Below are 10,000 nucleotides of genomic sequence, written 5' to 3'. Positions count from 1 at the left end.
TTATCATGAGTTCAAGTTCTAGTGTTCAGAACAATGAAGGGAAAAAACCCAAAAAATGAAGGATTATCCCTATACTACATAATTTAAAGATCCTCCCTTGAGGTATCCAGTCGCTCCTGGCCTCGCCAGCCGGTTCTAGTTGAGTAATATCTCTGACTTTGTGGTTCTTCAGCCTATGTAGTTACAAAGTGCTGAGGATGTACAAAATGCGTTTATTTGCAGCCTTGGGGCATAACCCTAAAGCTGAATTCCCTTGTCTCCGTCCTCTTATCCCTACTTTACAGACGGCCCAGCCGGGAAAAGGTCCATTCAGCGTTTCACGGGTGCATAATACACAGAAGTGAAATGTGCACCTTTGTTCCTGTCCGGGCTTCACCGCTCCATCCCTGCTTTGTCCGCTATCTGTAGTGGGGGCTGTTGCGATCCTCGTATGAGCAAGACTCCACCCACTGCATAGTGTCTCAACGGCCAATACGATGTTTAAATCCTGGGTCATTATCTCACCCCAGGGACATCCCTACCACCGAAGTCATAGAAGCAGAATGTAGCACAGCATAGTTTGTGTGTTCACTAGTTGTCTTTCCACACACCAGGAGCTTTAGTTCTCAATGTTCTTGCTCATATCTTCCTCTGCCTGTTTTCTTTGGACTGCCCTCCTCTAGGAAAACCTAGCAAAATTCCATTACTATTACTAGTCACTACTCAGGGGTCAGCATTTTTGGCTGTGCTGAAGAGCAGATTGACTAAAGAAATCATTTGGAAGCATTTTCTATGTGTTGGTGCCTCCTTCGAGTTCAGACTTCAGCTGTGGAACCTGTACACCTGTCTGTACCCTCTAACAAATGTGCTCTTAAAGGAAAATTAAAACTTCATCGGCTCTTGCCCACACCATTTCATGCAGAACTTGGCCCTTTCACATTATCTGCTCTCCCCAAATTCTCACTCCGGAGTTTTTAATGAGCATTTTTTAACGAGGAAAACACATACTCTCAACATAAGGGTCTGGTGTGAAATCATTTCATGCAATTATTTTTAAAACGTTTAATGAATCTTGCCGCTTCTAAGTGTTTTTCTCTTGCCTTTGTGTGTTTTCCAAATATTAAAATTGCAGCGCTGTCTCCAAGGTCATGCTGATCACACATTTAAACCGTGTAAAATGCTTCTCCATAATATTTGACAGCCCAGTGATGCTTGTGCCACATCTCTCCTGCTTTCAAACGTCCCCCGTCATGGGAACTGTTCCTGCTATTGAACACCTACCGTGTGCCAGGCAGGAGCTCAGTTAAGTGTGTTACGTGGAGCGATATCAGCCCGACACAACAGGCTTGTGGTTGCTATTTATCCCCATTTTACAGATCAGGAAACTGAAGCACAGAGATGTCAGCGACTTGCTGAAAATCACACAGCTGGTAATGGGGGAATTGGTTTCAAACCCAGATAATCTGAGCCCAGCCCTGGCTTTTCCCCATCACCCGCTCCTCCAACCCTCTAGTGTCCCTGCCGCTCTTGCCGTGAGCCAGCCCCATTTCTTGGACACACCTCACCGTTCACAGAGCGTGCCCTCAGAAACCATCTCCCTCTCTCCAATTCTCCCTGCCTAAGTCCTATCCTTAATAACCTCTGGCGTCCACCTGCTGTGTCGTTGTAGACAAAGAATTCTCTCAACATGATGCCGTTGGATCCTTGCGACAACCCTGTGGGATAGACAGGTGGTTACTTATTAGCCTGACTTCCAGATAAGGAGACGGAGGCTTTGAGAGGTAACATGCTGTCACAGCACAAGAAGAGCAGAGCAAGGATGCATACCCGGTCATGCTAACTCCTATTCTGGTGCTCAGGCCATCGACCCACCCAGAGCCCAGCACAGGCACATGAACACCCCACACTGAGACGGGGCTCTTCCCTGGGCACCTGGCTTGACGTGGCATATCTGTTTGTCGAAGGAGTAAGCAGTGCTCTGTGTAACAGTTAGTGCTTTTCTCTGCCTCCCGCATCACAGTGGATGCTGCGTGCCTGCTCCATCCGGGTCAAGCACAACACTAAGTACATTCCTTTCATATATCTCAGTTCCTTGCAACGATCCTCAGAAGTCAGGATTAATGTCTCCATTTTCCACAGATGAAGTCACCAGGTGGAGGCTTTTTGCTTCCAACAGAACGGTCTAGATGGCAGATTGAATCTCCTACATAGTCTGTCCCCTACAACTCAGCTAGATCCCGGAAAAATTACAGCAAGCATTTTGTGTGCATTGTTGAGCTCACAAGGGAGCAAAGGAAACCATGAAAGTTACACTAACGCAAGAAGGAACAGTGAATTGAAACCAGAACAGTGAACAGTAACAAGAAGTAGAAGCTGGGGCTGCCCTAGAGGCATGGGCTGACAGCAGGAACCTGGAGCTTTGGGGATTAACAATCAGGAGAAAAACGAGAGGCCCATCAAAGGGCAGAGCATCAAATGTTAGAGCTCTGCATTCATCCAGGACCTTGAAATGTGGCTACGCTGTTAGTGAAAGGGTGGGATGGAGAGACTGCTGGAAACCTGTGAGTCTTCCCTGTGGCTCTGGGGTAGTGATGACGATGGTAGAGTCGATGATGATGGTGGTAACAGTGGTGACGATAATGGTGACCATGGTGATGGTGATGGTGTTGATGGTGATGGATGATGGTGATGATGGTGGTGATGATGGTGTTGATGGTGATGGATGATGGTGATGATGGTGATGATGGCGGTGGTGATGATAGTGCTCCTTGAGAATTCACAGCCCTATTCTCACTTTTATATAGCCCTAGAGTTTCAACTTTTTCAAAGAGGTGAGGGAAATCCCAGTAGGAAAATTAAATTTAAGTGTTCTCAGATTAATTTTGCCTCCGTGGTACCTAGTAGAAGCTAACACAGATAATCTCTGGATGAAATCAGTCCCAATTTAGACTCCTCAGGATTCTCCCAGGTTAAATTCAACCAAAGACAAGCTCACACAAACACACAAGGAAACAGGCCACTGTGAGTATTTTTGTCAGTAGAAACCGTGTTTCTACTCCATGTTTCTATCAGTAGAAACAACCATCTAGATTTGAGTCTCCCTAGAACTTTAAATAATGAAGTTATCACATATAGGGGTTTTTTAATTTTTTTAAATTGAGGTAACATTGGCTTATAACATTATATAAATTTCAGGTGCACATCATTATATTTTGATTTCTGTGTAGACTACGTCACGCTCACCACCCGAAGATTAATTACCATCCATCACCACACCCATGTGCCCATACATTGGTATTTTTAAAGTGTATAGGTCTTCTGCTTCCAGCCTCAGTGGAGGAACTAGGACGGGACTATCTCTCTTGCTAGAAACCACAGAAAGTTGGACAAAATAAACAAAACGTCAGACAACAGACAGCTCAGGACTGTGATCTCTGAGAGAAGGGACACAAGTGGAGCTGTCCTACCAGTCAGGACGTCTTCCCGGAGGCATTACGTACTTGGGAGAGGGAGGGACCCCAAGCACGGTGCGCTGGTCTCGCTGAGCTGAAGAGGAAGAGCTGAGAGTCAGAGAAACTGAGGCAGCTGGAGCAGAGTTCCCATATGACCCAGCAATTCCACTCCTAGGTGTGTACCCAAGACACCTGCAAACCTGGGTGCACACAAAAACTGGTACATGGGTGTTCAGAGCAGCGTTACTCATAATGGCCAAAAGGTGGAAACAACCCAAATGTCCATCAAGTGAATGAACAAACAAAATGTGTGTGTGTGTACATACAACAGAATCTCATTTGGCTACAAAAAGGAACCAAGTAGTGATAAATGCTACCACAGGGATGAGCCTTGAAAACATTTTGCTAAGTGCAAGAAACCAGACACAAAAGGCCACCTGTTATATGACTCCGTTTCTATGAAATGTCCAGAATAGGCAAACCCACAGAGTCAGAAAGCAGGTTATTCTTTTGCCAGGGACTGAAAGTTTCAGGGTGTTTTTGGGAGTGAAGAAAATGTTCTGAAATTAGATAGTAGTGATGGTTGCATAGCTCTAAATATGTTAAAAACAACTGAATTGTACCCCTTGAAAGAGTGATTATTACAGTACGTGAATTATACTTCAATTTTAAAAAAGCACGTGAGACACTACTGCACAGCCACTCGAATGGCTAAGATTAACGAGAGCAACCAGATCAGGCCATGAGCAGGGTGCAGAGCGCATGGAACGCCAATCCATCATCCTTGGGAAAGAGGCAGGTTTGACAAAGTTAACTGCATCCCTAACCATACGTTTAGCTATACTTTTAACATTTAACAAAGTTAACCGTACATTTGCCTAGGACCCAGCTATTCCAAGAGAAACGAAAACTTACGTCCACAAAAGACCTTTATAGAAATGTTCATAGCGTCTTTATTCATAATAGCCAAAAACTGGAATCAACCGAAATATCTTTCAGCAAGCGATCAGATAAACAAACGTTAGACCCATACCACTTACTAATGAAAATAAAAAAACCGCTAATATACGCCCCAAAAGGGTTGAATCAGAGACATTGTCTCAGACCCAAAAGATGGCACATATCCAATCCTACATAGGGGGAAGTTCCAGAATCAGGGAACGATTCTATCAGCGTTTGCCTGGAACAGGGCAATGGGGTTGACCACAAAAGGGCATGAGGCAACTTTTTTGGAGTGATGGAAATGTATGGAAACCACCCCCGCCCCAAAGAAGGGGCCCTGACACACCTGCTAGCAGATGCCTGGATTCGTGGGGAGTGAGCTGGGGTGCTGTCGGCCATGCAGATGTCCACCAGCAGGTGGCACTTCTGCCTCACAGGCATCCGCCCTCTGCAGGGCCCCAGAGCCCCTCCCTGACCGTCTTGTTTCTGTGTGTGCCTCTGGTCTTTTCTAGGCAGATGGAGGAGGCTGCGGGTGAAACCCACTGTGACAGTCACCTTGGAGCGTTAGTGTGGGGAGAGAACTGGTCCCTATCCTTCTTGCCTGGTCACAGGTCAGAGCAGAGAGGAAGGTAGAGAATGGTGCAGGGGCCTCCTGAGTACATTTCCCACAGAGGCATCTTCTCCAGCATGTGTAATGTGTCCCCATGATGTTAAGACAACGATGACAAGGAGCTGGAGGAAGCCAAGTGAGAGCAGGACCGTGAGCTACGTGGAGAAAGTAGTTGCGTGGTGGGGCCTTGCTCTGTGCTTAATCCCCACGCAGCAAAGGCACAGGTATGGCCCCACAGCCTTGTTCACTCTGCCCCCCGTCTCACACTGCCCCGTCTTAGAACCTAGCCACCCCTCTGCCCAGACCTGGCAAAGGCAGTTTTTCCCATTGTGCATCTGGTCAGTCTGCCTTCCTTCTTTTCCTTTACCAAATGAAAGATGGCTCTGATGCCCCCAGACCCATCCTTGATACTGGTTACGGCCCCAGAATATGGCCATGGATGAGAATGTACATAGATGGAATATATGCGATTTAGTGGGTCTTTGCTTTTTACCAGAAGTTCTAGAAAGCTTTCCAAACACACTTGTTCTAACAGTGCCAGAAGGGTTTCCAACCTTATCATCCACAATTATTGGGGACAGAACATTCTGAAGCCCACTGGGGAAAGAAGTGGCTGGGCCCGTCCTCCACAGCAGGCTGAGCTGTGCACTAATCACCCATGGAAGGTTCCCACAGAGGCTCTTGGGCTCAACAAATGTTCCTTTGTCGACTGGATGTCCAGTGGGACTTCACAGAGCCTGAGGACAGGACTGACGGCCATCTGGGCCCCCTGGGATAAGCCAGTCACCCTTAAGTCTCTCACTGAAGGTCACTCTGTCCTTGGGTTGCTCACGTGGTAAGTGGCCCAGAATGGCCTTTCAGTTCCAGGCCCACCGCTGATGGGCCAGGCTCCTCGTAATTCCTGATTCGACCAGGTCATCCTTTAAAATGGGTAGTTTGTGCATGAAGGCCTCATCCTCGGTCCCATCCGCTATGGCCCAGGGGATATGGCTCAGAGCGTAACCACTGGCAGAAAGGGTGGCGGGCTTGCAGTAACAATAAACAGGTCCGGCAAGATATAATAGTGTCTGTAGCTACTGCTCGTCGAGCCGAGCACGAAGCTGACACAGCATACATCATGTGATTATATGATTAAAACCTGTGAGGTATTATTGCCAGTTTTATTCCCAGATGAGGAACAGAGACTATGAGAGAAGAACCAACTTTTGCAAGGTCCTGGAGCTAAGGGTGGAGCCAGGCATGGATGCCCCAGTCCCGCAGACTGACCTCTGACAGAGGGCCCAGAGGGAAAGGCCAGCAGAACCCCAGGTGGCGAAGGTGGGTGGCCACTCTCCAGTGTTTCTCTCTAGCCCGACCTTCGCCCTGGATTCCAGGCTCAGCATCGAATGCCTCCTCGGGAGCTCCACATGGATGTCTGCCAGGCAGTCGAAACCACTGTGTCTAAACAGAGCTCCACCCGAAAGCCGCTCCTCCAACGTCTTCAGCACGGTCAAGGGCAACCCGTTCTTCCGATTGCTCAGGCTGAAAGTTTGGATTCTTTCTGGGTTTCTCTTGCACATCCCACATCCGATCCATCAGTAAATCCTATTGGCTAGACTTCAAAATATATGAAACATCTAACCAGTCTCACCACCTTTACGGCTACCCCCTTGTCCGAGCCCTCATCTCCTGCCTGGATTATGGCGTTAGCCCCCTCGCCAGTGTCCCTGCATCTCTCCTTGTTCGCCCACATTCTTTCTCAACATAGTAGCCACAGAGACCAAGTTAAAATGCAAGTCAGACTATCTGTCTTTCTGTTCAAACCCTCCAGAGGCTCTCAACTCACTCGGAGTAAAGCCAGTTGCCTTCAAGGCCCATATGACCTCACTCCCTGCTATTGTCTCCCTGGCCTCCTCTCCTCCTGCCCTCCCTCTGCTCCAATCATACTCGCTTCTTTGCTATTCATTGAGCATGCCAAGCACATTCCTGCCTCAGGACTTTTGCACTTGCTATTCCCTCAGCTTAAAACGCTCTTTTTCTGGATATCCATGTGGCCAACTATATCACCTCCTTAGGGACTCAGCTCAAAAGTTACCTTCTCAGTGAGGCCTTCTTGATCCCTACATAAAATGGCAATACCCCTCCTCCACAGCACTCTTCTACTCTGCTCTATTTTTCTCCCTGGCATCCATCACCTGATATGTATGTTTATCGTTGGTCATCCCCTGCCACTAGAATGTATGTTCCATGAGGCAGGGACTTTGCTTTATTCATTGCTATTCCTGGACCCTTGAACAGTGCATGACACATATTTGTTGCGTGAGATCATGAACTATGTGGCATGAGCTTCATTTCCTGAGCCTGAGCCGGTCCACCCAGGGTCCAGGCGTACTCAGGGCATGTCAGGAGAGCAAGTGGGATGATTCCGCTGGGGACTTGTTTGTATGATGATTGAGGAGATGTCAGGGGAAAATTCACCCTAGGGGAAATGATGGTCCACACACAGTGTGTCTGAATTATAATGGCTTGGTTGAGAACAGAGAGCGCTGTGGCTCAGCTCCAAGAGGCTCCTGTCAGAGATGCAGGAGGGGGGCTGGAAGTCCAGGGACCAGCATCCCTGGGAGGCATGGGGCACCAGGGAGCAAGACCCTGCAGTGGTACCTGAAAGGTGACCCGAGGTGTCAGCATGGCCATCCAGGCCTGGGTGTGGGGAGCATGACGTCCACCTCCTAGGGGCAATGAGGCCAGCTGGGCGAGGCCGAGTCAAGAGGCCAGTGCCACACAACCTGAGTCACATCCAGGGACATGGCTTCTGCCCCAGACAGCTCACACTGGGTCAGGGGGAGAGCCATTCATTCATTTGACACAGGAGCACCCATGACGTGCCAGGCACAGTGCTCAGCCCTGGGCTGCAGCAATTAACAAGGCATGCAGGCTATGGGTGACAGAAACAAACAGGTAAATGAATGCATAGACAACACCAACTCAAACGGAAACAACAGCTACCAAGAAAATGACAGCCACTTTGTTCTCTCCAATCTTTTTAACGGTGACTCGGAGAAAGCTCTAAAAACGATGCTCCTCGGATTCTCAGATGACTAGAACCAGAATTAGGACCACACGGTCTAGAGTGCAGCAAACTGGAATTGAATGGTATAAGCTGTCGAGATCTGGAATCAGGGTCCCCGAACCAACGACACAAACGCAGAAGGTCAGTTGACAGAGCGTGAGAAAAGGGTTTGGACGATTCCGTAGACCACAAGTCAAGGATGGCGTGGCTGTTCAGTCGCTCATTCATTCAACAAATCGAAGTGCCAGGTACTGTTCTGGGCAACGGAATCACAAAACAAAGCGGAACAAAACATGCTCCTTTCCTTAGGGATCTTACCTTCTGCGGGGAGAACAGACAATAAACAAGATGAACAAGGAAATCTGTGCACGTAGACGGAGATGGGTGCTGACGAGCGGGCAGGAAGTGGTTAGCGAGCCCGTGTTTGAGGAGGGGGTTCTGCCACTGTAGGTCAGGTGACTGGCGTCTCTGAGTTCCCCGGGAAGGAGACTGATTCTGAGATCAGCGCACAGGGCTGTGATTGGGAGGGGCAGTTGGGATCAGGATTGGGAAACAGGATTGGGCAGAAGGAGAAGCTGAGCAGAGATGCACAAAGGCCCTACAAAGGGCTCCGCCAGCCCGAGATGCGGCTCTGGAGACAGATGAGCCATCAGAATGGGCTCAGATCAGACCTTTATACCCGGTGCAGAGCAGCTCCTGGATGAGGCTGCCCCTGGAAGGAGGTGTGGCCTTGGACAGGTCGTTTTCTTCTGCTGAGGCAGTCCTCAAAGAGGGTGAGAGAGGGCCGGCCGGTGGCGCAGGGATTGGGTTCACACGTTTGCTTCGGCAGCCCGGGGTTCGCCGGTTCAGATCCCGTGTGCGGACACGGCACCGCTTGGCAAAAGCCCTGCTGTGGCAGGCGTCCCACGTATAAAGTAGAGGAAGATGGGCACGGATGTTAGCTCAGGGCCAGTCTTCCTCAGCAAAAAGAGGAGGATTGGCAGTAGTTAGCTCAGGGCTAATCTTCCTCCAAAAAAAAAAAGTTAAAAAAAAAAAGAGGGTGAGAGCTGAGGGCACCTCCCAGCAGGTGAGGGAAGGGGTCCTTCATTCCTGAAGAAGGATGTGGGCAGCACAGCATCCACCACCCTGAGAAAGGCCTCAGCAAGAAGGAGAAGTTGAATAAGAACCTGAAGTCGTGAGGGCAAAAACTCTTCCAGGCAGAGGGAACAGCACGTGCAAAGGCCCTGAGGAGGGATGATGCCTGGGAGGGTGAGGAGGCCAGTGCGGCCGGAGCCGAGCGAGTGAGACAGAAGGTAGGAGGGACGCTGGAGAGGCAGCGACCATCTGGGCCTTTGTAAGGACTTTGACTTTTACGGGGAGTCAGGTGGGTCCCTTTGGAGAGTTTTGAGCAAGGAATGACTTGACTTGCACATTGAAATGACTCCTCTGACTGCCGTGGTGAGACTAGACATAGCAGAGTGAGGATAAAACAGGGAGAGTAGCGGGAGCCGACGGGAGTTATGCAGCGGGAGACGACCGTGGCTCGGACCCAGACGAAGCATCAGAGGCAGGGAGCAGTGATCAGCTTCAGGACCAAGTTAAGGATGGAGCAAACATGCTGACAGACTGGGCATGGGGTGTGAAGGGGCGTCAAGGACGACTCCAAGGTTTGGAGACCGAGCAACTGTTTGAATGGAGCTGCTGTTCCAAGATTGTGTGTGTGTGGTAACACTGGTTTATGACATTATATAAATTTCGGATGTACATCATTATATTTCGATTTCTGTGTAGATTACATCATGTTCACCACCCAAAGACTAATTACAGTTCATCACCACACATATGCACCTAGTCACCCCATCACCCTCCTCCCTCCCCCCTTCCCCTCAGGTAACCACCAATCCAGTCTCTGTCTCTCTGTGTTTGTCGTTGTCTTTATCTTCCACTTATGAGTGAGATCATGCAGTATTTCATTTTCTCCCTCTGACT

This window comes from Equus asinus, chromosome 4, assembly GCF_041296235.1.
Source record: "Equus asinus isolate D_3611 breed Donkey chromosome 4, EquAss-T2T_v2, whole genome shotgun sequence".
In the NCBI taxonomy this organism is placed as follows: Eukaryota; Metazoa; Chordata; class Mammalia; order Perissodactyla; family Equidae; genus Equus; species Equus asinus.
This window is presented reverse-complemented; position numbering follows the sequence as displayed.